Raw genomic sequence first — 26,516 nt, 5'->3', positions numbered from 1 at the left:
GACACATTCCGCTGCGCTCCCCAGGCCGGGGGACAGCAGCGGGGAAGGCACGCGCGCCGGCCCCCCAAGCCAGCCAGAAGCAACAGAGCCGCCGAAGGCCACGATACCTGCGCCCTGAGGCGGTTAGAGCGCCGGGCCCGCTGCTGGAGGCAGGGGCCTGTGCGTCAGGGCCCTGTGGTGTGCGCAAGGGGGAGCCGGCCACTGGGGCGGTGAAAAAGAGCGAGGGCCGGAGCGCAAGGAACTGGCGTTTGTAGGCCCCGGTGCCAGCAGGGTCCCTAGCCTTGGTTTGGGTCAGGGGCAGGGAGGCGGGAGCGCTGTCCGGCGCCCCGAGAGGTCTGGCTGGCAAGCGAGCGTAGGCCCCTTGCTTTGCGGTGCGCTTTGCGGCTGCTGTGTCCAAAGCTTGCTCCCCGCGGCTGGTGTGGTGCTCAGCCCTGCGAGCCAAAGGCTTGAAGTCAGGCCAGGGGAAGGCGGGAAGGAGAAGGAGGAGCGGTTGAGGCCAGGCTGGCGTGGTGTGCTTGTGCCTGAGGAGGTGCGGTCAGGAAGAGGTTAAAGAGGGAGCAAAGCAGCGGGGGGGGGGAGGCAGGGGTTTGAGGAGAGTGAGTGAGAGAGGAGAGACGGGGCGGTGTGTCAGTTGGGGCGGTGTGTCAGTTGTGCCGGTGGGTGAGAAGGAAACAGCAGCAGCAGCAGCAGCAGCAGCAGGCGGCTTGTCCTGGGTAGTAGAGCCGAGGAAAGGCGGAGGCCAGGCTGCCCGTGACAAGTAGAAGAGGCTTGAAGGAGAGCCTGAGTACTGCCTACGGCCACACCACCCTGAACGCGCCCGATCTCGTCTGATCTCGGAAGCTAAGCAGGGTCGGGCGTGGTTAGTACTTGGATGGGAGACCGCCTGGGAATACCAGGTGCTGTAGGCTTTTGTTTTTCCTCCAGCAGGGGTCACTCTCCTCCATGGCTCTTTCACATTCACTTTTACCTCCCCGCTCTCCAAGCCCTCCTGCTGCACACCTGCACTCAAGGAAACAACCTTTTCATCCCCTGCTCATTTGCCAGCTCGGCCCACTCACAAACAAATCAGCCCTCTCAAAATACAATGCTAGCTGCATTGGAACACTCACAGACAGAAGAGCAAGAAAAAAACTCACAAGAAATGCATGGCTAACAAATCAGGCGCTCATTTGCAGGTTCACCAGGGAACACAGGCATCTCATCCCCTTCACAAAACAGGGCTTAGTGCTTGCTGGCAAATCCCTTCTTGGCAATCCCAGAGGTCAGGCGTTACCTGGAGTTGGCCACCAGCTTTGCACACATCTCAGGAGGGATTTTGGCCCACTCCTCTTGGCAGATCCTCTCCAAATCATGAAGGTTTGGCGGCTGACGTTTGGCAACTCCAACTTTCAGCTCCCTCCACAGAGATATTGTCAGCCGGATGAAGGTCTGGAGACTGGCTAGGCCACTCCAGGAGCTTAACGTGCTTCTTCTCCAGCCGCTGCTTTGTTGCCTTGGCCGCGTGTTTTGGCTCCTTGTCATGCTGGAACAGCCACCCGCCATTCATTTTCAATGCCCTGGCTGAGGGGAGAAGGTTCTTGCCCAAGATTTGCCGCTCCATTGCCCCGTCCATGGTCCCCTTGATGCGGTGCAGTTGTCCTGTCCCCTTAGCAGAAAAACACCCCCAAAGCAGCATATTTCCACCACCATGTTTGACAGTTGGGATGGTGTTGTTGGGGTCATAGGCAGCATTCCTCGTCCTCCGCCTCCAAACACGGCGAGTTGAGTTGATGCCAAAGAGCTCCATGTTGGTCGTCTCATCTGACCACGACACTTTCAACCAGTCCTGCTCTGCCTCATTCAGATGTTCAGTGGCAAACTTCAGACGGGCCTGGACATGTGCTCTCTTGAGCAGAGGGACCTTGCGGGCACTGCGGGATTTCAATCCTCGTCGGCGTAGTGTGTTACCCATTGTCCTCTTGGTGACTGCGGTCCCAGCTGGCCGGAGATGATTGACAAGATCCTCACTCGTAGTTCTGGGATGATGCCTCACTGTTGTCATGATCATTGACACTCCACGAGGGGAGATCTTGCACGGGGCACCGGTCCTAGGGAGACTGACAGTTGCTTTGTGTTTCTTCCATTTGCGAATGATTGCACCGACTGTTGTCACCTTCTCACCAAGCTGCTTGGCCATAGTTTGGTAGCCCAGTCCAGCCTTGTGTAGGTCTTCGATCCTGTTCCTGACATCCCTGGACAGCTCTTTGGCCTTTGCCGTGGTGGAGGGTTTGGAATCTGATGGTTTGATTGCTCCTGTGGACAGGTGTCTTTTATACAGGTCAGAAAATGAGATTAGCATCTCTCCCTTTAAGAGGCTGCTTCTAATCTCAGCTTGTTACCTGTGTGAAAGACACCTGGGAGCCAGAAATGCCGCTGAATGATAGGGGATGGAATACCTATTTCCCTCAGGAACATGCGAATCAGCGCATCATTGGTTAGACATGCAGTTCTTTTGAATGTTTTCTTGCTAGTCTGTCTCTCAGTCAATACACCTAGCATTGGATTTTTAGACCGATCGATCATTTGTTTGTGAGCGGGCAAAGATTCAAAATCAGCAGGGGGTGAAATACTCCTTTCCTTCACTGTAGCTCCCCCAAAGTCCCCAGGCCAGCCTAGGCTTTTCTGAGCCCGCTTCCCTTTTGCGGGCCGCTCTTTTCAAAACACGCTGGCTTTCTTCTCTGTGTCCCTCAGGAGCTGGCCACGCATCCAGCCCCCTCCGGCAGCGGAGCAACGCTCAGACGCCAGCCCCAGCCAGCTAGCCCCGTCCTGCATCCCGCTTAGGCTCCGCGGCCCAGCCCTTTGCCAGCGCTCTCCTCAGCTGCTTTGGCGCTCTCACGCCTGCTCTCCAGTCGCCTTGCGCCGACACATTCCGCTGCGCTCCCCAGGCCGGGGGACAGCAGCGGGGAAGGCACGCGCGCCGGCCCCCCAAGCCAGCCAGAAGCAACAGAGCCGCCGAAGGCCACGATACCTGCGCCCTGAGGCGGTTAGAGCGCCGGGCCCGCTGCTGGAGGCAGGGGCCTGTGCGTCAGGGCCCTGTGGTGTGCGCAAGGGGGAGCCGGCCACTGGGGCGGTGAAAAAGAGCGAGGGCCGGAGCGCAAGGAACTGGCGTTTGTAGGCCCCGGTGCCAGCAGGGTCCCTAGCCTTGGTTTGGGTCAGGGGCAGGGAGGCGGGAGCGCTGTCCGGCGCCCCGAGAGGTCTGGCTGGCAAGCGAGCGTAGGCCCCTTGCTTTGCGGTGCGCTTTGCGGCTGCTGTGTCCAAAGCTTGCTCCCCGCGGCTGGTGTGGTGCTCAGCCCTGCGAGCCAAAGGCTTGAAGTCAGGCCAGGGGAAGGCGGGAAGGAGAAGGAGGAGCGGTTGAGGCCAGGCTGGCGTGGTGTGCTTGTGCCTGAGGAGGTGCGGTCAGGAAGAGGTTAAAGAGGGAGCAAAGCAGCGGGGGGGGGGAGGCAGGGGTTTGAGGAGAGTGAGTGAGAGAGGAGAGACGGGGCGGTGTGTCAGTTGGGGCGGTGTGTCAGTTGTGCCGGTGGGTGAGAAGGAAACAGCAGCAGCAGCAGCAGCAGCAGCAGCAGCAGCAGGCGGCTTGTCCTGGGTAGTAGAGCCGAGGAAAGGCGGAGGCCAGGCTGCCCGTGACAAGTAGAAGAGGCTTGAAGGAGAGCCTGAGTACTGCCTACGGCCACACCACCCTGAACGCGCCCGATCTCGTCTGATCTCGGAAGCTAAGCAGGGTCGGGCCTGGTTAGTACTTGGATGGGAGACCGCCTGGGAATACCAGGTGCTGTAGGCTTTTGTTTTTCCTCCAGCAGGGGTCACTCTCCTCCATGGCTCTTTCACATTCACTTTTACCTCCCCGCTCTCCAAGCCCTCCTGCTGCACACCTGCACTCAAGGAAACAACCTTTTCATCCCCTGCTCATTTGCCAGCTCGGCCCACTCACAAACAAATCAGCCCTCTCAAAATACAATGCTAGCTGCATTGGAACACTCACAGACAGAAGAGCAAGAAAAAAACTCACAAGAAATGCATGGCTAACAAATCAGGCGCTCATTTGCAGGTTCACCAGGGAACACAGGCATCTCATCCCCTTCACAAAACAGGGCTTAGTGCTTGCTGGCAAATCCCTTCTTGGCAATCCCAGAGGTCAGGCGTTACCTGGAGTTGGCCACCAGCTTTGCACACATCTCAGGAGGGATTTTGGCCCACTCCTCTTGGCAGATCCTCTCCAAATCATGAAGGTTTGGCGGCTGACGTTTGGCAACTCCAACTTTCAGCTCCCTCCACAGAGATATTGTCAGCCGGATGAAGGTCTGGAGACTGGCTAGGCCACTCCAGGAGCTTAACGTGCTTCTTCTCCAGCCGCTGCTTTGTTGCCTTGGCCGCGTGTTTTGGCTCCTTGTCATGCTGGAACAGCCACCCGCCATTCATTTTCAATGCCCTGGCTGAGGGGAGAAGGTTCTTGCCCAAGATTTGCCGCTCCATTGCCCCGTCCATGGTCCCCTTGATGCGGTGCAGTTGTCCTGTCCCCTTAGCAGAAAAACACCCCCAAAGCAGCATATTTCCACCACCATGTTTGACAGTTGGGATGGTGTTGTTGGGGTCATAGGCAGCATTCCTCGTCCTCCGCCTCCAAACACGGCGAGTTGAGTTGATGCCAAAGAGCTCCATGTTGGTCGTCTCATCTGACCACGACACTTTCAACCAGTCCTGCTCTGCCTCATTCAGATGTTCAGTGGCAAACTTCAGACGGGCCTGGACATGTGCTCTCTTGAGCACAGGGACCTTGCGGGCACTGCGGGATTTCAATCCTCGTCGGCGTAGTGTGTTACCCATTGTCCTCTTGGTGACTGCGGTCCCAGCTGGCCGGAGATGATTGACAAGATCCTCACTCGTAGTTCTGGGATGATGCCTCACTGTTGTCATGATCATTGACACTCCACGAGGGGAGATCTTGCACGGGGCACCGGTCCTAGGGAGACTGACAGTTGCTTTGTGTTTCTTCCATTTGCGAATGATTGCACCGACTGTTGTCACCTTCTCACCAAGCTGCTTGGCCATAGTTTGGTAGCCCAGTCCAGCCTTGTGTAGGTCTTCGATCCTGTTCCTGACATCCCTGGACAGCTCTTTGGTCTTTGCCGTGGTGGAGGGTTTGGAATCTGATGGTTTGATTGCTCCTGTGGACAGGTGTCTTTTATACAGGTCAGAAAATGAGATTAGCATCTCTCCCTTTAAGAGGCTGCTTCTAATCTCAGCTTGTTACCTGTGTGAAAGACACCTGGGAGCCAGAAATGCCGCTGAATGATAGGGGATGGAATACCTATTTCCCTCAGGAACATGCGAATGAGCGCATCATTGGTTAGACATGCAGTTCTTTTGAATGTTTTCTTGCTAGTCTGTCTCTCAGTCAATACACCTAGCATTGGATTTTTAGACCGATCGATCATTTGTTTGTGAGCGGGCAAAGATTCAAAATCAGCAGGGGGTGAAATACTCCTTTCCTTCACTGTAGCTCCCCCAAAGTCCCCAGGCCAGCCTAGGCTTTTCTGAGCCCGCTTCCCTTTTGCGGGCCGCTCTTTTCAAAACACGCTGGCTTTCTTCTCTGTGTCCCTCAGGAGCTGGCCACGCATCCAGCCCCCTCCGGCAGCGGAGCAACGCTCAGACGCCAGCCCCAGCCAGCTAGCCCCGTCCTGCATCCCGCTTAGGCTCCGCGGCCCAGCCCTTTGCCAGCGCTCTCCTCAGCCGCTTTGGCGCTCTCACGCCTGCTCTCCAGTCGCCTTGCGCCGACACATTCCGCTGCGCTCCCCAGGTCGGGGGACAGCAGCGGGGAAGGCACGCGCGCCGGCCCCCCAAGCCAGCCAGAAGCAACAGAGCCGCCGAAGGCCACGATACCTGCGCCCTGAGGCGGTTAGAGCGCCGGGCCCGCTGCTGGAGGCAGGGGCCTGTGCGTCAGGGCCCTGTGGTGTGCGCAAGGGGGAGCCGGCCACTGGGGCGGTGAAAAAGAGCGAGGGCCGGAGCGCAAGGAACTGGCGTTTGTAGGCCCCGGTGCCAGCAGGGTCCCTAGCCTTGGTTTGGGTCAGGGGCAGGGAGGCGGGAGCGCTGTCCGGCGCCCCGAGAGGTCTGGCTGGCAAGTGAGCGTAGGCCCCTTGCTTTGTGGTGCGCTTTGCGGCTGCTGTGTCCAAAGCTTGCTCCCCGCGGCTGGTGTGGTGCTCAGCCCTGCGAGCCAAAGGCTTGAAGTCAGGCCAGGGGAAGGCGGGAAGGAGAAGGAGGAGCGGTTGAGGCCAGGCTGGCGTGGTGTGCTTGTGCCTGAGGAGGTGCGGTCAGGAAGAGGTTAAAGAGGGAGCAAAGCAGCGGGGGGGGGAGGCAGGGGTTTGAGGAGAGTGAGTGAGAGAGGAGAGACGGGGCGGTGTGTCAGTTGGGGCGGTGTGTCAGTTGTGCCGGTGGGTGAGAAGGAAACAGCAGCAGCAGCAGCAGCAGCAGCAGCAGGCGGCTTGTCCTGGGTAGTAGAGCCGAGGAAAGGCGGAGGCCAGGCTGCCCGTGACAAGTAGAAGAGGCTTGAAGGAGAGCCTGAGTACTGCCTACGGCCACACCACCCTGAACGCGCCCGATCTCGGAAGCTAAGCAGGGTCGGGCCTGGTTAGTACTTGGATGGGAGACCGCCTGGGAATACCAGGTGCTGTAGGCTTTTGTTTTTCCTCCAGCAGGGGTCACTCTCCTCCATGGCTCTTTCACATTCACTTTTACCTCCCCGCTCTCCAAGCCCTCCTGCTGCACACCTGCACTCAAGGAAACAACCTTTTCATCCCCTGCTCATTTGCCAGCTCGGCCCACTCACAAACAAATCAGCCCTCTCAAAATACAATGCTAGCTGCATTGGAACACTCACAGACAGAAGAGCAAGAAAAAAACTCACAAGAAATGCATGGCTAACAAATCAGGCGCTCATTTGCAGGTTCACCAGGGAACACAGGCATCTCATCCCCTTCACAAAACAGGGCTTAGTGCTTGCTGGCAAATCCCTTCTTGGCAATCCCAGAGGTCAGGCGTTACCTGGAGTTGGCCACCAGCTTTGCACACATCTCAGGAGGGATTTTGGCCCACTCCTCTTGGCAGATCCTCTCCAAATCATGAAGGTTTGGCGGCTGACGTTTGGCAACTCCAACTTTCAGCTCCCTCCACAGAGATATTGTCAGCCGGATGAAGGTCTGGAGACTGGCTAGGCCACTCCAGGAGCTTAACGTGCTTCTTCTCCAGCCGCTGCTTTGTTGCCTTGGCCGCGTGTTTTGGCTCCTTGTCATGCTGGAACAGCCACCCGCCATTCATTTTCAATGCCCTGGCTGAGGGGAGAAGGTTCTTGCCCAAGATTTGCCGCTCCATTGCCCCGTCCATGGTCCCCTTGATGCGGTGCAGTTGTCCTGTCCCCTTAGCAGAAAAACACCCCCAAAGCAGCATATTTCCACCACCATGTTTGACAGTTGGGATGGTGTTGTTGGGGTCATAGGCAGCATTCCTCGTCCTCCGCCTCCAAACACGGCGAGTTGAGTTGATGCCAAAGAGCTCCATGTTGGTCGTCTCATCTGACCACGACACTTTCAACCAGTCCTGCTCTGCCTCATTCAGATGTTCAGTGGCAAACTTCAGACGGGCCTGGACATGTGCTCTCTTGAGCAGAGGGACCTTGCGGGCACTGCGGGATTTCAATCCTCGTCGGCGTAGTGTGTTACCCATTGTTCTCTTGGTGACTGCGGTCCCAGCTGGCCGGAGATGATTGACAAGATCCTCACTCGTAGTTCTGGGATGATGCCTCACTGTTGTCATGATCATTGACACTCCACGAGGGGAGATCTTGCACGGGGCACCGGTCCTAGGGAGACTGACAGTTGCTTTGTGTTTCTTCCATTTGCGAATGATTGCACCGACTGTTGTCACCTTCTCACCAAGCTGCTTGGCCATAGTTTGGTAGCCCAGTCCAGCCTTGTGTAGGTCTTCGATCCTGTTCCTGACATCCCTGGACAGCTCTTTGGTCTTTGCCGTGGTGGAGGGTTTGGAATCTGATGGTTTGATTGCTCCTGTAGACAGGTGTCTTTTATACAGGTCAGAAAATGAGATTAGCATCTCTCCCTTTAAGAGGCTGCTTCTAATCTCAGCTTGTTACCTGTGTGAAAGACACCTGGGAGCCAGAAATGCCGCTGAATGATAGGGGATGGAATACCTATTTCCCTCAGGAACATGCGAATCAGCGCATCATTGGTTAGACATGCAGTTCTTTTGAATGTTTTCTTGCTAGTCTGTCTCTCAGTCAATACACCTAGCATTGGATTTTTAGACCGATCGATCATTTGTTTGTGAGCGGGCAAAGATTCAAAATCAGCAGGGGGTGAAATACTCCTTTCCTTCACTGTAGCTCCCCCAAAGTCCCCAGGCCAGCCTAGGCTTTTCTGAGCCCGCTTCCCTTTTGCGGGCCGCTCTTTTCAAAACACGCTGGCTTTCTTCTCTGTGTCCCTCAGGAGCTGGCCACGCATCCAGCCCCCTCCGGCAGCGGAGCAACGCTCAGACGCCAGCCCCAGCCAGCTAGCCCCGTCCTGCATCCCGCTTAGGCTCCGCGGCCCAGCCCTTTGCCAGCGCTCTCCTCAGCCGCTTTGGCGCTCTCACGCCTGCTCTCCAGTCGCCTTGCGCCGACACATTCCGCTGCGCTCCCCAGGTCGGGGGACAGCAGCGGGGAAGGCACGCGCGCCGGCCCCCCAAGCCAGCCAGAAGCAACAGAGCCGCCGAAGGCCACGATACCTGCGCCCTGAGGCGGTTAGAGCGCCGGGCCCGCTGCTGGAGGCAGGGGCCTGTGCGTCAGGGCCCTGTGGTGTGCGCAAGGGGGAGCCGGCCACTGGGGCGGTGAAAAAGAGCGAGGGCCGGAGCGCAAGGAACTGGCGTTTGTAGGCCCCGGTGCCAGCAGGGTCCCTAGCCTTGGTTTGGGTCAGGGGCAGGGAGGCGGGAGCGCTGTCCGGCGCCCCGAGAGGTCTGGCTGGCAAGTGAGCGTAGGCCCCTTGCTTTGCGGTGCGCTTTGCGGCTGCTGTGTCCAAAGCTTGCTCCCCGCGGCTGGTGTGGTGCTCAGCCCTGCGAGCCAAAGGCTTGAAGTCAGGCCAGGGGAAGGCGGGAAGGAGAAGGAGGAGCGGTTGAGGCCAGGCTGGCGTGGTGTGCTTGTGCCTGAGGAGGTGCGGTCAGGAAGAGGTTAAAGAGGGAGCAAAGCAGCGGGGGGGGAGGCAGGGGTTTGAGGAGAGTGAGTGAGAGAGGAGAGACGGGGCGGTGTGTCAGTTGGGGCGGTGTGTCAGTTGTGCCGGTGGGTGAGAAGGAAACAGCAGCAGCAGCAGCAGCAGCAGGCGGCTTGTCCTGGGTAGTAGAGCCGAGGAAAGGCGGAGGCCAGGCTGCCCGTGACAAGTAGAAGAGGCTTGAAGGAGAGCCTGAGTACTGCCTACGGCCACACCACCCTGAACGCGCCCGATCTCGGAAGCTAAGCAGGGTCGGGCCTGGTTAGTACTTGGATGGGAGACCGCCTGGGAATACCAGGTGCTGTAGGCTTTTGTTTTTCCTCCAGCAGGGGTCACTCTCCTCCATGGCTCTTTCACATTCACTTTTACCTCCCCGCTCTCCAAGCCCTCCTGCTGCACACCTGCACTCAAGGAAACAACCTTTTCATCCCCTGCTCATTTGCCAGCTCGGCCCACTCACAAACAAATCAGCCCTCTCAAAATACAATGCTAGCTGCATTGGAACACTCACAGACAGAAGAGCAAGAAAAAAACTCACAAGAAATGCATGGCTAACAAATCAGGCGCTCATTTGCAGGTTCACCAGGGAACACAGGCATCTCATCCCCTTCACAAAACAGGGCTTAGTGCTTGCTGGCAAATCCCTTCTTGGCAATCCCAGAGGTCAGGCGTTACCTGGAGTTGGCCACCAGCTTTGCACACATCTCAGGAGGGATTTTGGCCCACTCCTCTTGGCAGATCCTCTCCAAATCATGAAGGTTTGGCGGCTGACGTTTGGCAACTCCAACTTTCAGCTCCCTCCACAGAGATATTGTCAGCCGGATGAAGGTCTGGAGACTGGCTAGGCCACTCCAGGAGCTTAACGTGCTTCTTCTCCAGCCGCTGCTTTGTTGCCTTGGCCGCGTGTTTTGGCTCCTTGTCATGCTGGAACAGCCACCCGCCATTCATTTTCAATGCCCTGGCTGAGGGGAGAAGGTTCTTGCCCAAGATTTGCCGCTCCATTGCCCCGTCCATGGTCCCCTTGATGCGGTGCAGTTGTCCTGTCCCCTTAGCAGAAAAACACCCCCAAAGCAGCATATTTCCACCACCATGTTTGACAGTTGGGATGGTGTTGTTGGGGTCATAGGCAGCATTCCTCGTCCTCCGCCTCCAAACACGGCGAGTTGAGTTGATGCCAAAGAGCTCCATGTTGGTCGTCTCATCTGACCACGACACTTTCAACCAGTCCTGCTCTGCCTCATTCAGATGTTCAGTGGCAAACTTCAGACGGGCCTGGACATGTGCTCTCTTGAGCAGAGGGACCTTGCGGGCACTGCGGGATTTCAATCCTCGTCGGCGTAGTGTGTTACCCATTGTTCTCTTGGTGACTGCGGTCCCAGCTGGCCGGAGATGATTGACAAGATCCTCACTCGTAGTTCTGGGATGATGCCTCACTGTTGTCATGATCATTGACACTCCACGAGGGGAGATCTTGCACGGGGCACCGGTCCTAGGGAGACTGACAGTTGCTTTGTGTTTCTTCCATTTGCGAATGATTGCACCGACTGTTGTCACCTTCTCACCAAGCTGCTTGGCCATAGTTTGGTAGCCCAGTCCAGCCTTGTGTAGGTCTTCGATCCTGTTCCTGACATCCCTGGACAGCTCTTTGGTCTTTGCCGTGGTGGAGGGTTTGGAATCTGATGGTTTGATTGCTCCTGTGGACAGGTGTCTTTTATACAGGTCAGAAAATGAGATTAGCATCTCTCCCTTTAAGAGGCTGCTTCTAATCTCAGCTTGTTACCTGTGTGAAAGACACCTGGGAGCCAGAAATGCCGCTGAATGATAGGGGATGGAATACCTATTTCCCTCAGGAACATGCGAATCAGCGCATCATTGGTTAGACATGCAGTTCTTTTGAATGTTTTCTTGCTAGTCTGTCTCTCAGTCAATACACCTAGCATTGGATTTTTAGACCGATCGATCATTTGTTTGTGAGCGGGCAAAGATTCAAAATCAGCAGGGGGTGAAATACTCCTTTCCTTCATTGTAGCTCCCCCAAAGTCCCCAGGCCAGCCTAGGCTTTTCTGAGCCCGCTTCCCTTTTGCGGGCCGCTCTTTTCAAAACACGCTGGCTTTCTTCTCTGTGTCCCTCAGGAGCTGGCCACGCATCCAGCCCCCTCCGGCAGCGGAGCAACGCTCAGACGCCAGCCCCAGCCAGCTAGCCCCGTCCTGCATCCCGCTTAGGCTCCGCGGCCCAGCCCTTTGCCAGCGCTCTCCTCAGCCGCTTTGGCGCTCTCACGCCTGCTCTCCAGTCGCCTTGCGCCGACACATTCCGCTGCGCTCCCCAGGCCGGGGGACAGCAGCGGGGAAGGCACGCGCGCCGGCCCCCCAAGCCAGCCAGAAGCAACAGAGCCGCCGAAGGCCACGATACCTGCGCCCTGAGGCGGTTAGAGCGCCGGGCCCGCTGCTGGAGGCAGGGGCCTGTGCGTCAGGGCCCTGTGGTGTGCGCAAGGGGGAGCCGGCCACTGGGGCGGTGAAAAAGAGCGAGGGCCGGAGCGCAAGGAACTGGCGTTTGTAGGCCCCGGTGCCAGCAGGGTCCCTAGCCTTGGTTTGGGTCAGGGGCAGGGAGGCGGGAGCGCTGTCCGGCGCCCCGAGAGGTCTGGCTGGCAAGCGAGCGTAGGCCCCTTGCTTTGCGGTGCGCTTTGCGGCTGCTGTGTCCAAAGCTTGCTCCCCGCGGCTGGTGTGGTGCTCAGCCCTGCGAGCCAAAGGCTTGAAGTCAGGCCAGGGGAAGGCGGGAAGGAGAAGGAGGAGCGGTTGAGGCCAGGCTGGCGTGGTGTGCTTGTGCCTGAGGAGGTGCGGTCAGGAAGAGGTTAAAGAGGGAGCAAAGCAGCGGGGGGGGAGGCAGGGGTTTGAGGAGAGTGAGTGAGAGAGGAGAGACGGGGCGGTGTGTCAGTTGGGGCGGTGTGTCAGTTGTGCCGGTGGGTGAGAAGGAAACAGCAGCAGCAGCAGCAGCAGCAGCAGGCGGCTTGTCCTGGGTAGTAGAGCCGAGGAAAGGCGGAGGCCAGGCTGCCCGTGACAAGTAGAAGAGGCTTGAAGGAGAGCCTGAGTACTGCCTACGGCCACACCACCCTGAACGCGCCCGATCTCGTCTGATCTTGGAAGCTAAGCAGGGTCGGGCCTGGTTAGTACTTGGATGGGAGACCGCCTGGGAATACCAGGTGCTGTAGGCTTTTGCTTTTCCTCCAGCAGGGGTCACTCTCCTCTCCTCCATGGCTCTTTCACATTCACTTTTACCTCCCCGCTCTCCAAGCCCTCCTGCTGCACACCTGCACTCAAGGAAACAACCTTTTCATCCCCTGCTCATTTGCCAGCTCGGCCCACTCACAAACAAATCAGCCCTCTCAAAATACAATGCTAGCTGCATTGGAACACTCACAGACAGAAGAGCAAGAAAAAAACTCACAAGAAATGCATGGCTAACAAATCAGGCGCTCATTTGCAGGTTCACCAGGGAACACAGGCATCTCATCCCCTTCACAAAACAGGGCTTAGTGCTTGCTGGCAAATCCCTTCTTGGCAATCCCAGAGGTCAGGCGTTACCTGGAGTTGGCCACCAGCTTTGCACACATCTCAGGAGGGATTTTGGCCCACTCCTCTTGGCAGATCCTCTCCAAATCATGAAGGTTTGGCGGCTGACGTTTGGCAACTCCAACTTTCAGCTCCCTCCACAGAGATATTGTCAGCCGGATGAAGGTCTGGAGACTGGCTAGGCCACTCCAGGAGCTTAACGTGCTTCTTCTCCAGCCGCTGCTTTGTTGCCTTGGCCGCGTGTTTTGGCTCCTTGTCATGCTGGAACAGCCACCCGCCATTCATTTTCAATGCCCTGGCTGAGGGGAGAAGGTTCTTGCCCAAGATTTGCCGCTCCATTGCCCCGTCCATGGTCCCCTTGATGCGGTGCAGTTGTCCTGTCCCCTTAGCAGAAAAACACCCCCAAAGCAGCATATTTCCACCACCATGTTTGACAGTTGGGATGGTGTTGTTGGGGTCATAGGCAGCATTCCTCGTCCTCCGCCTCCAAACACGGCGAGTTGAGTTGATGCCAAAGAGCTCCATGTTGGTCGTCTCATCTGACCACGACACTTTCAACCAGTCCTGCTCTGCCTCATTCAGATGTTCAGTGGCAAACTTCAGACGGGCCTGGACATGTGCTCTCTTGAGCAGAGGGACCTTGCGGGCACTGCGGGATTTCAATCCTCGTCGGCGTAGTGTGTTACCCATTGTCCTCTTGGTGACTGCGGTCCCAGCTGGCCGGAGATGATTGACAAGATCCTCACTCGTAGTTCTGGGATGATGCCTCACTGTTGTCATGATCATTGACACTCCACGAGGGGAGATCTTGCACGGGGCACCGGTCCTAGGGAGACTGACAGTTGCTTTGTGTTTCTTCCATTTGCGAATGATTGCACCGACTGTTGTCACCTTCTCACCAAGCTGCTTGGCCATAGTTTGGTAGCCCAGTCCAGCCTTGTGTAGGTCTTCGATCCTGTTCCTGACATCCCTGGACAGCTCTTTGGCCTTTGCCGTGGTGGAGGGTTTGGAATCTGATGGTTTGATTGCTCCTGTGGACAGGTGTCTTTTATACAGGTCAGAAAATGAGATTAGCATCTCTCCCTTTAAGAGGCTGCTTCTAATCTCAGCTTGTTACCTGTGTGAAAGACACCTGGGAGCCAGAAATGCCGCTGAATGATAGGGGATGGAATACCTATTTCCCTCAGGAACATGCGAATCAGCGCATCATTGGTTAGACATGCAGTTCTTTTGAATGTTTTCTTGCTAGTCTGTCTCTCAGTCAATACACCTAGCATTGGATTTTTAGACCGATCGATCATTTGTTTGTGAGCGGGCAAAGATTCAAAATCAGCAGGGGGTGAAATACTCCTTTCCTTCACTGTAGCTCCCCCAAAGTCCCCAGGCCAGCCTAGGCTTTTCTGAGCCCGCTTCCCTTTTGCGGGCCGCTCTTTTCAAAACACGCTGGCTTTCTTCTCTGTGTCCCTCAGGAGCTGGCCACGCATCCAGCCCCCTCCGGCAGCGGAGCAACGCTCAGACGCCAGCCCCAGCCAGCTAGCCCCGTCCTGCATCCCGCTTAGGCTCCGCGGCCCAGCCCTTTGCCAGCGCTCTCCTCAGCCGCTTTGGCGCTCTCACGCCTGCTCTCCAGTCGCCTTGCGCCGACACATTCCGCTGCGCTCCCCAGGCCGGGGGACAGCAGCGGGGAAGGCACGCGCGCCGGCCCCCCAAGCCAGCCAGAAGCAACAGAGCCGCCGAAGGCCACGATACCTGCGCCCTGAGGCGGTTAGAGCGCCGGGCCCGCTGCTGGAGGCAGGGGCCTGTGCGTCAGGGCCCTGTGGTGTGCGCAAGGGGGAGCCGGCCACTGGGGCGGTGAAAAAGAGCGAGGGCCGGAGCGCAAGGAACTGGCGTTTGTAGGCCCCGGTGCCAGCAGGGTCCCTAGCCTTGGTTTGGGTCAGGGGCAGGGAGGCGGGAGCGCTGTCCGGCGCCCCGAGAGGTCTGGCTGGCAAGCGAGCGTAGGCCCCTTGCTTTGCGGTGCGCTTTGCGGCTGCTGTGTCCAAAGCTTGCTCCCCGCGGCTGGTGTGGTGCTCAGCCCTGCGAGCCAAAGGCTTGAAGTCAGGCCAGGGGAAGGCGGGAAGGAGAAGGAGGAGCGGTTGAGGCCAGGCTGGCGTGGTGTGCTTGTGCCTGAGGAGGTGCGGTCAGGAAGAGGTTAAAGAGGGAGCAAAGCAGCGGGGGGGGAGGCAGGGGTTTGAGGAGAGTGAGTGAGAGAGGAGAGACGGGGCGGTGTGTCAGTTGGGGCGGTGTGTCAGTTGTGCCGGTGGGTGAGAAGGAAACAGCAGCAGCAGCAGCAGCAGCAGCAGCAGGCGGCTTGTCCTGGGTAGTAGAGCCGAGGAAAGGCGGAGGCCAGGCTGCCCGTGACAAGTAGAAGAGGCTTGAAGGAGAGCCTGAGTACTGCCTACAGCCACACCACCCTGAACGCGCCCGATCTCGTCTGATCTCGGAAGCTAAGCAGGGTCGGGCCTGGTTAGTACTTGGATGGGAGACCGCCTGGGAATACCAGGTGCTGTAGGCTTTTGCTTTTCCTCCAGCAGGGGTCACTCTCCTCTCCTCCATGGCTCTTTCACATTCACTTTTACCTCCCCGCTCTCCAAGCCCTCCTGCTGCACACCTGCACTCAAGGAAACAACCTTTTCATCCCCTGCTCATTTGCCAGCTCGGCCCACTCACAAACAAATCAGCCCTCTCAAAATACAATGCTAGCTGCATTGGAACACTCACAGACAGAAGAGCAAGAAAAAAACTCACAAGAAATGCATGGCTAACAAATCAGGCGCTCATTTGCAGGTTCACCAGGGAACACAGGCATCTCATCCCCTTCACAAAACAGGGCTTAGTGCTTGCTGGCAAATCCCTTCTTGGCAATCCCAGAGGTCAGGCGTTACCTGGAGTTGGCCACCAGCTTTGCACACATCTCAGGAGGGATTTTGGCCCACTCCTCTTGGCAGATCCTCTCCAAATCATGAAGGTTTGGCGGCTGACGTTTGGCAACTCCAACTTTCAGCTCCCTCCACAGAGATATTGTCAGCCGGATGAAGGTCTGGAGACTGGCTAGGCCACTCCAGGAGCTTAACGTGCTTCTTCTCCAGCCGCTGCTTTGTTGCCTTGGCCGCGTGTTTTGGCTCCTTGTCATGCTGGAACAGCCACCCGCCATTCATTTTCAATGCCCTGGCTGAGGGGAGAAGGTTCTTGCCCAAGATTTGCCGCTCCATTGCCCCGTCCATGGTCCCCTTGATGCGGTGCAGTTGTCCTGTCCCCTTAGCAGAAAAACACCCCCAAAGCAGCATATTTCCACCACCATGTTTGACAGTTGGGATGGTGTTGTTGGGGTCATAGGCAGCATTCCTCGTCCTCCGCCTCCAAACACGGCGAGTTGAGTTGATGCCAAAGAGCTCCATGTTGGTCGTCTCATCTGACCACGACACTTTCAACCAGTCCTGCTCTGCCTCATTCAGATGTTCAGTGGCAAACTTCAGACGGGCCTGGACATGTGCTCTCTTGAGCAGAGGGACCTTGCGGGCACTGCGGGATTTCAATCCTCGTCGGCGTAGTGTGTTACCCATTGTCCTCTTGGTGACTGCGGTCCCAGCTGGCCGGAGATGATTGACAAGATCCTCACTCGTAGTTCTGGGATGATGCCTCACTGTTGTCATGATCATTGACACTCCACGAGGGGAGATCTTGCACGGGGCACCGGTCCTAGGGAGACTGACAGTTGCTTTGTGTTTCTTCCATTTGCGAATGATTGCACCGACTGTTGTCACCTTCTCACCAAGCTGCTTGGCCATAGTTTGGTAGCCCAGTCCAGCCTTGTGTAGGTCTTCGATCCTGTTCCTGACATCCCTGGACAGCTCTTTGGCCTTTGCCGTGGTGGAGGGTTTGGAATCTGATGGTTTGATTGCTCCTGTGGACAGGTGTCTTTTATACAGGTCAGAAAATGAGATTAGCATCTCTCCCTTTAAGAGGCTGCTTCTAATCTCAGCTTGTTACCTGTGTGAAAGACACCTGGGAGCCAGAAATGCCGCTGAATGATAGGGGATGGAATACCTATTTCCCTCAGGAACATGCGAATCAGCGCATCATTGGTTAGACATGCAGTTCTTTTGAATGTTTTCTTGCTAGTCTGTCTCTCAGTCAATACACCTAGCATTGGATTTTTAGACCGATCGATCATTTGTTTGTGAGCGGGCAAAGATTCAAAATCAGCAGGGGGTGAAATACTCCTTTCCTTCACTGTAGCTCCCCCAAAGTCCCCAGGCCAGCCTAGGCTTTTCTGAGCCCGCTTCCCTTTTGCGGGCCGCTCTTTTCAAAACACGCTGGCTTTCTTCTCTGTGTCCCTCAGGAGCTGGCCACGCATCCAGCCCCCTCCGGCAGCGGAGCAACGCTCAGACGCCAGCCCCAGCCAGCTAGCCCCGTCCTGCATCCCGCTTAGGCTCCGCGGCCCAGCCCTTTGCCAGCGCTCTCCTCAGCCGCTTTGGCGCTCTCACGCCTGCTCTCCAGTCGCCTTGCGCCGACACATTCCGCTGCGCTCCCCAGGTCGGGGGACAGCAGCGGGGAAGGCACGCGCGCCGGCCCCCCAAGCCAGCCAGAAGCAACAGAGCCGCCGAAGGCCACGATACCTGCGCCCTGAGGCGGTTAGAGCGCCGGGCCCGCTGCTGGAGGCAGGGGCCTGTGCGTCAGGGCCCTGTGGTGTGCGCAAGGGGGAGCCGGCCACTGGGGCGGTGAAAAAGAGCGAGGGCCGGAGCGCAAGGAACTGGCGTTTGTAGGCCCCGGTGCCAGCAGGGTCCCTAGCCTTGGTTTGGGTCAGGGGCAGGGAGGCGGGAGCGCTGTCCGGCGCCCCGAGAGGTCTGGCTGGCAAGTGAGCGTAGGCCCCTTGCTTTGCGGTGCGCTTTGCGGCTGCTGTGTCCAAAGCTTGCTCCCCGCGGCTGGTGTGGTGCTCAGCCCTGCGAGCCAAAGGCTTGAAGTCAGGCCAGGGGAAGGCGGGAAGGAGAAGGAGGAGCGGTTGAGGCCAGGCTGGCGTGGTGTGCTTGTGCCTGAGGAGGTGCGGTCAGGAAGAGGTTAAAGAGGGAGCAAAGCAGCGGGGGGGGAGGCAGGGGTTTGAGGAGAGTGAGTGAGAGAGGAGAGACGGGGCGGTGTGTCAGTTGGGGCGGTGTGTCAGTTGTGCCGGTGGGTGAGAAGGAAACAGCAGCAGCAGCAGCAGCAGCAGCAGGCGGCTTGTCCTGGGTAGTAGAGCCGAGGAAAGGCGGAGGCCAGGCTGCCCGTGACAAGTAGAAGAGGCTTGAAGGAGAGCCTGAGTACTGCCTACGGCCACACCACCCTGAACGCGCCCGATCTCGGAAGCTAAGCAGGGTCGGGCCTGGTTAGTACTTGGATGGGAGACCGCCTGGGAATACCAGGTGCTGTAGGCTTTTGTTTTTCCTCCAGCAGGGGTCACTCTCCTCCATGGCTCTTTCACATTCACTTTTACCTCCCCGCTCTCCAAGCCCTCCTGCTGCACACCTGCACTCAAGGAAACAACCTTTTCATCCCCTGCTCATTTGCCAGCTCGGCCCACTCACAAACAAATCAGCCCTCTCAAAATACAATGCTAGCTGCATTGGAACACTCACAGACAGAAGAGCAAGAAAAAAACTCACAAGAAATGCATGGCTAACAAATCAGGCGCTCATTTGCAGGTTCACCAGGGAACACAGGCATCTCATCCCCTTCACAAAACAGGGCTTAGTGCTTGCTGGCAAATCCCTTCTTGGCAATCCCAGAGGTCAGGCGTTACCTGGAGTTGGCCACCAGCTTTGCACACATCTCAGGAGGGATTTTGGCCCACTCCTCTTGGCAGATCCTCTCCAAATCATGAAGGTTTGGCGGCTGACGTTTGGCAACTCCAACTTTCAGCTCCCTCCACAGAGATATTGTCAGCCGGATGAAGGTCTGGAGACTGGCTAGGCCACTCCAGGAGCTTAACGTGCTTCTTCTCCAGCCGCTGCTTTGTTGCCTTGGCCGCGTGTTTTGGCTCCTTGTCATGCTGGAACAGCCACCCGCCATTCATTTTCAATGCCCTGGCTGAGGGGAGAAGGTTCTTGCCCAAGATTTGCCGCTCCATTGCCCCGTCCATGGTCCCCTTGATGCGGTGCAGTTGTCCTGTCCCCTTAGCAGAAAAACACCCCCAAAGCAGCATATTTCCACCACCATGTTTGACAGTTGGGATGGTGTTGTTGGGGTCATAGGCAGCATTCCTCGTCCTCCGCCTCCAAACACGGCGAGTTGAGTTGATGCCAAAGAGCTCCATGTTGGTCGTCTCATCTGACCACGACACTTTCAACCAGTCCTGCTCTGCCTCATTCAGATGTTCAGTGGCAAACTTCAGACGGGCCTGGACATGTGCTCTCTTGAGCAGAGGGACCTTGCGGGCACTGCGGGATTTCAATCCTCGTCGGCGTAGTGTGTTACCCATTGTTCTCTTGGTGACTGCGGTCCCAGCTGGCCGGAGATGATTGACAAGATCCTCACTCGTAGTTCTGGGATGATGCCTCACTGTTGTCATGATCATTGACACTCCACGAGGGGAGATCTTGCACGGGGCACCGGTCCTAGGGAGACTGACAGTTGCTTTGTGTTTCTTCCATTTGCGAATGATTGCACCGACTGTTGTCACCTTCTCACCAAGCTGCTTGGCCATAGTTTGGTAGCCCAGTCCAGCCTTGTGTAGGTCTTCGATCCTGTTCCTGACATCCCTGGACAGCTCTTTGGTCTTTGCCGTGGTGGAGGGTTTGGAATCTGATGGTTTGATTGCTCCTGTAGACAGGTGTCTTTTATACAGGTCAGAAAATGAGATTAGCATCTCTCCCTTTAAGAGGCTGCTTCTAATCTCAGCTTGTTACCTGTGTGAAAGACACCTGGGAGCCAGAAATGCCGCTGAATGATAGGGGATGGAATACCTATTTCCCTCAGGAACATGCGAATCAGCGCATCATTGGTTAGACATGCAGTTCTTTTGAATGTTTTCTTGCTAGTCTGTCTCTCAGTCAATACACCTAGCATTGGATTTTTAGACCGATCGATCATTTGTTTGTGAGCGGGCAAAGATTCAAAATCAGCAGGGGGTGAAATACTCCTTTCCTTCATTGTAGCTCCCCCAAAGTCCCCAGGCCAGCCTAGGCTTTTCTGAGCCCGCTTCCCTTTTGCGGGCCGCTCTTTTCAAAACACGCTGGCTTTCTTCTCTGTGTCCCTCAGGAGCTGGCCACGCATCCAGCCCCCTCCGGCAGCGGAGCAACGCTCAGACGCCAGCCCCAGCCAGCTAGCCCCGTCCTGCATCCCGCTTAGGCTCCGCGGCCCAGCCCTTTGCCAGCGCTCTCCTCAGCCGCTTTGGCGCTCTCACGCCTGCTCTCCAGTCGCCTTGCGCCGACACATTCCGCTGCGCTCCCCAGGCCGGGGGACAGCAGCGGGGAAGGCACGCGCGCCGGCCCCCCAAGCCAGCCAGAAGCAACAGAGCCGCCGAAGGCCACGATACCTGCGCCCTGAGGCGGTTAGAGCGCCGGGCCCGCTGCTGGAGGCAGGGGCCTGTGCGTCAGGGCCCTGTGGTGTGCGCAAGGGGGAGCCGGCCACTGGGGCGGTGAAAAAGAGCGAGGGCCGGAGCGCAAGGAACTGGCGTTTGTAGGCCCCGGTGCCAGCAGGGTCCCTAGCCTTGGTTTGGGTCAGGGGCAGGGAGGCGGGAGCGCTGTCCGGCGCCCCGAGAGGTCTGGCTGGCAAGCGAGCGTAGGCCCCTTGCTTTGCGGTGCGCTTTGCGGCTGCTGTGTCCAAAGCTTGCTCCCCGCGGCTGGTGTGGTGCTCAGCCCTGCGAGCCAAAGGCTTGAAGTCAGGCCAGGGGAAGGCGGGAAGGAGAAGGAGGAGCGGTTGAGGCCAGGCTGGCGTGGTGTGCTTGTGCCTGAGGAGGTGCGGTCAGGAAGAGGTTAAAGAGGGAGCAAAGCAGCGGGGGGGGAGGCAGGGGTTTGAGGAGAGTGAGTGAGAGAGGAGAGACGGGGCGGTGTGTCAGTTGGGGCGGTGTGTCAGTTGTGCCGGTGGGTGAGAAGGAAACAGCAGCAGCAGCAGCAGCAGCAGCAGGCGGCTTGTCCTGGGTAGTAGAGCCGAGGAAAGGCGGAGGCCAGGCTGCCCGTGACAAGTAGAAGAGGCTTGAAGGAGAGCCTGAGTACTGCCTACGGCCACACCACCCTGAACGCGCCCGATCTCGTCTGATCTTGGAAGCTAAGCAGGGTCGGGCCTGGTTAGTACTTGGATGGGAGACCGCCTGGGAATACCAGGTGCTGTAGGCTTTTGCTTTTCCTCCAGCAGGGGTCACTCTCCTCTCCTCCATGGCTCTTTCACATTCACTTTTACCTCCCCGCTCTCCAAGCCCTCCTGCTGCACACCTGCACTCAAGGAAACAACCTTTTCATCCCCTGCTCATTTGCCAGCTCGGCCCACTCACAAACAAATCAGCCCTCTCAAAATACAATGCTAGCTGCATTGGAACACTCACAGACAGAAGAGCAAGAAAAAAACTCACAAGAAATGCATGGCTAACAAATCAGGCGCTCATTTGCAGGTTCACCAGGGAACACAGGCATCTCATCCCCTTCACAAAACAGGGCTTAGTGCTTGCTGGCAAATCCCTTCTTGGCAATCCCAGAGGTCAGGCGTTACCTGGAGTTGGCCACCAGCTTTGCACACATCTCAGGAGGGATTTTGGCCCACTCCTCTTGGCAGATCCTCTCCAAATCATGAAGGTTTGGCGGCTGACGTTTGGCAACTCCAACTTTCAGCTCCCTCCACAGAGATATTGTCAGCCGGATGAAGGTCTGGAGACTGGCTAGGCCACTCCAGGAGCTTAACGTGCTTCTTCTCCAGCCGCTGCTTTGTTGCCTTGGCCGCGTGTTTTGGCTCCTTGTCATGCTGGAACAGCCACCCGCCATTCATTTTCAATGCCCTGGCTGAGGGGAGAAGGTTCTTGCCCAAGATTTGCCGCTCCATTGCCCCGTCCATGGTCCCCTTGATGCGGTGCAGTTGTCCTGTCCCCTTAGCAGAAAAACACCCCCAAAGCAGCATATTTCCACCACCATGTTTGACAGTTGGGATGGTGTTGTTGGGGTCATAGGCAGCATTCCTCGTCCTCCGCCTCCAAACACGGCGAGTTGAGTTGATGCCAAAGAGCTCCATGTTGGTCGTCTCATCTGACCACGACACTTTCAACCAGTCCTGCTCTGCCTCATTCAGATGTTCAGTGGCAAACTTCAGACGGGCCTGGACATGTGCTCTCTTGAGCAGAGGGACCTTGCGGGCACTGCGGGATTTCAATCCTCGTCGGCGTAGTGTGTTACCCATTGTCCTCTTGGTGACTGCGGTCCCAGCTGGCCGGAGATGATTGACAAGATCCTCACTCGTAGTTCTGGGATGATGCCTCACTGTTGTCATGATCATTGACACTCCACGAGGGGAGATCTTGCACGGGGCACCGGTCCTAGGGAGACTGACAGTTGCTTTGTGTTTCTTCCATTTGCGAATGATTGCACCGACTGTTGTCACCTTCTCACCAAGCTGCTTGGCCATAGTTTGGTAGCCCAGTCCAGCCTTGTGTAGGTCTTCGATCCTGTTCCTGACATCCCTGGACAGCTCTTTGGCCTTTGCCGTGGTGGAGGGTTTGGAATCTGATGGTTTGATTGCTCCTGTGGACAGGTGTCTTTTATACAGGTCAGAAAATGAGATTAGCATCTCTCCCTTTAAGAGGCTGCTTCTAATCTCAGCTTGTTACCTGTGTGAAAGACACCTGGGAGCCAGAAATGCCGCTGAATGATAGGGGATGGAATACCTATTTCCCTCAGGAACATGCGAATCAGCGCATCATTGGTTAGACATGCAGTTCTTTTGAATGTTTTCTTGCTAGTCTGTCTCTCAGTCAATACACCTAGCATTGGATTTTTAGACCGATCGATCATTTGTTTGTGAGCGGGCAAAGATTCAAAATCAGCAGGGGGTGAAATACTCCTTTCCTTCACTGTAGCTCCCCCAAAGTCCCCAGGCCAGCCTAGGCTTTTCTGAGCCCGCTTCCCTTTTGCGGGCCGCTCTTTTCAAAACACGCTGGCTTTCTTCTCTGTGTCCCTCAGGAGCTGGCCACGCATCCAGCCCCCTCCGGCAGCGGAGCAACGCTCAGACGCCAGCCCCAGCCAGCTAGCCCCGTCCTGCATCCCGCTTAGGCTCCGCGGCCCAGCCCTTTGCCAGCGCTCTCCTCAGCCGCTTTGGCGCTCTCACGCCTGCTCTCCAGTCGCCTTGCGCCGACACATTCCGCTGCGCTCCCCAGGCCGGGGGACAGCAGCGGGGAAGGCACGCGCGCCGGCCCCCCAAGCCAGCCAGAAGCAACAGAGCCGCCGAAGGCCACGATACCTGCGCCCTGAGGCGGTTAGAGCGCCGGGCCCGCTGCTGGAGGCAGGGGCCTGTGCGTCAGGGCCCTGTGGTGTGCGCAAGGGGGAGCCGGCCACTGGGGCGGTGAAAAAGAGCGAGGGCCGGAGCGCAAGGAACTGGCGTTTGTAGGCCCCGGTGCCAGCAGGGTCCCTAGCCTTGGTTTGGGTCAGGGGCAGGGAGGCGGGAGCGCTGTCCGGCGCCCCGAGAGGTCTGGCTGGCAAGCGAGCGTAGGCCCCTTGCTTTGCGGTGCGCTTTGCGGCTGCTGTGTCCAAAGCTTGCTCCCCGCGGCTGGTGTGGTGCTCAGCCCTGCGAGCCAAAGGCTTGAAGTCAGGCCAGGGGAAGGCGGGAAGGAGAAGGAGGAGCGGTTGAGGCCAGGCTGGCGTGGTGTGCTTGTGCCTGAGGAGGTGCGGTCAGGAAGAGGTTAAAGAGGGAGCAAAGCAGCGGGGGGGGAGGCAGGGGTTTGAGGAGAGTGAGTGAGAGAGGAGAGACGGGGCGGTGTGTCAGTTGGGGCGGTGTGTCAGTTGTGCCGGTGGGTGAGAAGGAAACAGCAGCAGCAGCAGCAGCAGCAGCAGCAGGCGGCTTGTCCTGGGTAGTAGAGCCGAGGAAAGGCGGAGGCCAGGCTGCCCGTGACAAGTAGAAGAGGCTTGAAGGAGAGCCTGAGTACTGCCTACAGCCACACCACCCTGAACGCGCCCGATCTCGTCTGATCTCGGAAGCTAAGCAGGGTCGGGCCTGGTTAGTACTTGGATGGGAGACCGCCTGGGAATACCAGGTGCTGTAGGCTTTTGCTTTTCCTCCAGCAGGGGTCACTCTCCTCTCCTCCATGGCTCTTTCACATTCACTTTTACCTCCCCGCTCTCCAAGCCCTCCTGCTGCACACCTGCACTCAAGGAAACAACCTTTTCATCCCCTGCTCATTTGCCAGCTCGGCCCACTCACAAACAAATCAGCCCTCTCAAAATACAATGCTAGCTGCATTGGAACACTCACAGACAGAAGAGCAAGAAAAAAACTCACAAGAAATGCATGGCTAACAAATCAGGCGCTCATTTGCAGGTTCACCAGGGAACACAGGCATCTCATCCCCTTCACAAAACAGGGCTTAGTGCTTGCTGGCAAATCCCTTCTTGGCAATCCCAGAGGTCAGGCGTTACCTGGAGTTGGCCACCAGCTTTGCACACATCTCAGGAGGGATTTTGGCCCACTCCTCTTGGCAGATCCTCTCCAAATCATGAAGGTTTGGCGGCTGACGTTTGGCAACTCCAACTTTCAGCTCCCTCCACAGAGATATTGTCAGCCGGATGAAGGTCTGGAGACTGGCTAGGCCACTCCAGGAGCTTAACGTGCTTCTTCTCCAGCCGCTGCTTTGTTGCCTTGGCCGCGTGTTTTGGCTCCTTGTCATGCTGGAACAGCCACCCGCCATTCATTTTCAATGCCCTGGCTGAGGGGAGAAGGTTCTTGCCCAAGATTTGCCGCTCCATTGCCCCGTCCATGGTCCCCTTGATGCGGTGCAGTTGTCCTGTCCCCTTAGCAGAAAAACACCCCCAAAGCAGCATATTTCCACCACCATGTTTGACAGTTGGGATGGTGTTGTTGGGGTCATAGGCAGCATTCCTCGTCCTCCGCCTCCAAACACGGCGAGTTGAGTTGATGCCAAAGAGCTCCATGTTGGTCGTCTCATCTGACCACGACACTTTCAACCAGTCCTGCTCTGCCTCATTCAGATGTTCAGTGGCAAACTTCAGACGGGCCTGGACATGTGCTCTCTTGAGCAGAGGGACCTTGCGGGCACTGCGGGATTTCAATCCTCGTCGGCGTAGTGTGTTACCCATTGTCCTCTTGGTGACTGCGGTCCCAGCTGGCCGGAGATGATTGACAAGATCCTCACTCGTAGTTCTGGGATGATGCCTCACTGTTGTCATGATCATTGACACTCCACGAGGGGAGATCTTGCACGGGGCACCGGTCCTAGGGAGACTGACAGTTGCTTTGTGTTTCTTCCATTTGCGAATGATTGCACCGACTGTTGTCACCTTCTCACCAAGCTGCTTGGCCATAGTTTGGTAGCCCAGTCCAGCCTTGTGTAGGTCTTCGATCCTGTTCCTGACATCCCTGGACAGCTCTTTGGCCTTTGCCGTGGTGGAGGGTTTGGAATCTGATGGTTTGATTGCTCCTGTGGACAGGTGTCTTTTATACAGGTCAGAAAATGAGATTAGCATCTCTCCCTTTAAGAGGCTGCTTCTAATCTCAGCTTGTTACCTGTGTGAAAGACACCTGGGAGCCAGAAATGCCGCTGAATGATAGGGGATGGAATACCTATTTCCCTCAGGAACATGCGAATCAGCGCATCATTGGTTAGACATGCAGTTCTTTTGAATGTTTTCTTGCTAGTCTGTCTCTCAGTCAATACACCTAGCATTGGATTTTTAGACCGATCGATCATTTGTTTGTGAGCGGGCAAAGATTCAAAATCAGCAGGGGGTGAAATACTCCTTTCCTTCACTGTAGCTCCCCCAAAGTCCCCAGGCCAGCCTAGGCTTTTCTGAGCCCGCTTCCCTTTTGCGGGCCGCTCTTTTCAAAACACGCTGGCTTTCTTCTCTGTGTCCCTCAGGAGCTGGCCACGCATCCAGCCCCCTCCGGCAGCGGAGCAACGCTCAGACGCCAGCCCCAGCCAGCTAGCCCCGTCCTGCATCCCGCTTAGGCTCCGCGGCCCAGCCCTTTGCCAGCGCTCTCCTCAGCCGCTTTGGCGCTCTCACGCCTGCTCTCCAGTCGCCTTGCGCCGACACATTCCGCTGCGCTCCCCAGGCCGGGGGACAGCAGCGGGGAAGGCACGCGCGCCGGCCCCCCAAGCCAGCCAGAAGCAACAGAGCCGCCGAAGGCCACGATACCTGCGCCCTGAGGCGGTTAGAGCGCCGGGCCCGCTGCTGGAGGCAGGGGCCTGTGCGTCAGGGCCCTGTGGTGTGCGCAAGGGGGAGCCGGCCACTGGGGCGGTGAAAAAGAGCGAGGGCCGGAGCGCAAGGAACTGGCGTTTGTAGGCCCCGGTGCCAGCAGGGTCCCTAGCCTTGGTTTGGGTCAGGGGCAGGGAGGCGGGAGCGCTGTCCGGCGCCCCGAGAGGTCTGGCTGGCAAGCGAGCGTAGGCCCCTTGCTTTGCGGTGCGCTTTGCGGCTGCTGTGTCCAAAGCTTGCTCCCCGCGGCTGGTGTGGTG

The 26,516-nt window shown here is 57.3% G+C and overlaps 6 non-coding genes and 3 pseudogenes across 6 annotated transcripts; all 9 read left to right on the top strand.

Annotated features, from left to right (window-relative positions):
* Positions 1-789: 789 nt before the first annotated feature.
* Positions 790-908, top strand: LOC149429249 (5S ribosomal RNA). The gene has a single exon (XR_016310537.1). It is a non-coding gene; the product is annotated as a 5S ribosomal RNA (ribosomal RNA).
* Positions 909-3,698: 2,790 nt separating this feature from the next.
* LOC149429248 (5S ribosomal RNA) lies at positions 3,699-3,817 on the top strand. The gene has a single exon (XR_016310568.1). It is a non-coding gene; the product is annotated as a 5S ribosomal RNA (ribosomal RNA).
* Positions 3,818-6,600: 2,783 nt separating this feature from the next.
* Positions 6,601-6,709, top strand: LOC149429247 (5S ribosomal RNA; annotated as a pseudogene).
* Positions 6,710-9,485: 2,776 nt separating this feature from the next.
* On the top strand, positions 9,486-9,594 carry LOC149429246 (5S ribosomal RNA; annotated as a pseudogene).
* A 2,779-nt stretch (positions 9,595-12,373) lies between these two features.
* On the top strand, positions 12,374-12,492 carry LOC149429245 (5S ribosomal RNA). The gene has a single exon (XR_016310514.1). It is a non-coding gene; the product is annotated as a 5S ribosomal RNA (ribosomal RNA).
* Positions 12,493-15,279: 2,787 nt separating this feature from the next.
* Positions 15,280-15,398, top strand: LOC149429244 (5S ribosomal RNA). Its single transcript, XR_016310508.1, has one exon. It is a non-coding gene; the product is annotated as a 5S ribosomal RNA (ribosomal RNA).
* A 2,784-nt stretch (positions 15,399-18,182) lies between these two features.
* Positions 18,183-18,291, top strand: LOC149429243 (5S ribosomal RNA; annotated as a pseudogene).
* A 2,779-nt stretch (positions 18,292-21,070) lies between these two features.
* Positions 21,071-21,189, top strand: LOC149429242 (5S ribosomal RNA). The gene has a single exon (XR_016310513.1). It is a non-coding gene; the product is annotated as a 5S ribosomal RNA (ribosomal RNA).
* Positions 21,190-23,976: 2,787 nt separating this feature from the next.
* On the top strand, positions 23,977-24,095 carry LOC149429241 (5S ribosomal RNA). Its single transcript, XR_016310507.1, has one exon. It is a non-coding gene; the product is annotated as a 5S ribosomal RNA (ribosomal RNA).
* The last annotated feature ends 2,421 nt before the right edge of the window (positions 24,096-26,516 follow it).

This window comes from Staurois parvus, unplaced genomic scaffold (genome assembly GCF_062004578.1).
Source record: "Staurois parvus isolate SC_StPar_1 unplaced genomic scaffold, SC_StPar_1.0 ptg002756l, whole genome shotgun sequence".
NCBI lineage: Eukaryota > Metazoa > Chordata > Amphibia > Anura > Ranidae > Staurois > Staurois parvus.
The sequence above is the reverse complement of the archived record's forward strand: the minus strand, read 5'-3'. Positions and strand labels throughout refer to the sequence as shown.